The 2027-nt window shown below is 40.0% G+C and overlaps 1 pseudogene; it reads right to left on the bottom strand.

The window, feature by feature from the left end:
- Window positions 1-971: 971 nt before the first annotated feature.
- Window positions 972-1387, bottom strand: LOC112632932 (annotated as a pseudogene).
- Window positions 1388-2027: the final 640 nt, after the last annotated feature.

Genomic DNA, 2027 nt, shown 5'->3' with positions numbered 1-2027 from the left:
CTAGCGCCCACCCCAGAGCCTGGTGAATGGTCAGTGTTCCATAACTGTTGAATGGTACTGGACACCAACCATCTTAGCCCTGGAAAGAGCTTAGTGGTCTGAGTTGGAGGAAAGCTCAGAAATAATAACACCTGAACTCCTGCTGGATACAGGAATCTCCTTGCATTATAAATCAAAGAACGTAGTAGTTTGGAGCATAGCATCTGGAAACAGACTTTCCTGGGTTTAAGTCTCAGCTCCATCATCCCAAATCCTGTAAATATGGGCAGTTTATTTAACTTCTCTGTGCCTCAATACTTTATAAGGATATTGTAAGATTTTTTCCCAACTATTACTTTATTTATATTACTATGCTTGTTACAAAGAAAAAGACAACCAAGCAATTTTGCCCCATTTCAGAAAAAGTTTGCAATCAACACCAATTATATGGTGATAAATAACTGGAATGGTGGCACCTTTGGGTCAAGACTGGCAAGGAAAATGCTATGGTTCATCTCCAACAAGAATATGGCAACTTGGCCAGCACAGGTCACTCTAAAACTGAGTCCTTAGTGCTGGGCCCAGATTTGGATCTCTTCTCTGAAGCTAGCAAGTCAGGTAAAATAATTGGGTTTTTAAAAAAGAAGTTTAAAATGAAGCTCAAGTTAAAAACCCATGCTCTTGACATATTTCCTTTCAAATTTTATATAAAACATACTTTTCCACTTTAATAGCCCAGATTTTTTTCTTTACACAGCCCATCGCATAGTTGCAGACAGACTCTTCTGCCTTAAGATGTAAACATAGGGAAAAATTAATGGCATCTACATAATATTCTTTCCACACTCTGCCATTATAAGGAAAATTAAAAAAAAATTTTTTTTAAAAAGAAAGAAAGGTTCCATCTTAGATTCTCACAACCTCTTGTTCCACAGTTTATGAACCTGACTCTTGATGCTAAGCTGGCAGTGTGTGTAAGCAGATTTTTGTTTTCAGTGAAGGAAACCTGGGAAAAGATGGATTGAGCTCATTTTCTTCCAAGAGTTATTGAATGGTACATGTTCCTCAAAGCCCTCATTCTCTCAAACTAGAGCACATTTCAGGATCACACAGCCTTCCTTATAATGCTGGCTGTCTTCAGTGGCAAACTCACAGATCCATCCCAGTTGGCTGTTGCAGTTTTTGTAGCTCACATCTTGAACTATGTGGCAGCCAGTGAGCATGATCTGATCTTGAACTTCACCATACTATAGGTTAACTACTTTGTAACAAAGAAATGCCCTGCTAGTGGTGCCTGTGCACCTAGTAGAGAAGAATTGAGTTCTGAGCCATTGGTCAGGATTATATCACAGTTTGCACAAGAAAACAGATGGGTACTGCCAATATGATCAAGGAAAATTCTGTCCATTTTTAGAGCTGAAGTTTTAAAAACCTGCATAGGTGAGTAGAATAAAGGGGCTGCAAGAGCACACCAATCCTCCCAACAGCAAGTGAAAGATAGGACACAACCCACAGTGGGCGTAACTAGGCTGGCCTGGGCTTCCCCTGAAGCTGGGTTGTGATACTGTAGGATTTTAATAAGATAATATATGTAGCTTATTTAAAACAATGCCTGGTACATAGGAAGTGCACAATGAATGCTGACCTCCTCCTCTTCCTCTTTCTTCCTTTTCCTCCTCCTCTTTCTTCTTCTTCCTTTTCTCCTCCTCATCACTCTCTTCCTCTTCTTCATCTGGCTTCTGCTTGGAAGTCCTCAATGACAGAGATACACTGAGACAAACCTACCTTCTCTTAATTTCCATTCATTGATCTCCAACCTTTCTTCCCATGAAGGATTTCAGACAGCCAAAGATAGCTATTAGGTACGTCCAGAGCCGTCTGTAAAGTCACACATCTACACTTCTCTCTAATCATGTTTTCTCATTCCATGTGATATCCAGATTTTTTTCCATTTGTTTAAAGCCTTTTCATTGCCCATGGGTGATGCCTTAGTGGCACATGATCCTAATGCAGTTAGTTCAGGAAGAAGGAAGTGTGGGCTTTTTCCT

The sequence above is a fragment of the Theropithecus gelada genome, chromosome 1 (assembly GCF_003255815.1).
Source record: "Theropithecus gelada isolate Dixy chromosome 1, Tgel_1.0, whole genome shotgun sequence".
NCBI lineage: Eukaryota > Metazoa > Chordata > Mammalia > Primates > Cercopithecidae > Theropithecus > Theropithecus gelada.
The sequence above is the reverse complement of the archived record's forward strand: the minus strand, read 5'-3'. Positions and strand labels throughout refer to the sequence as shown.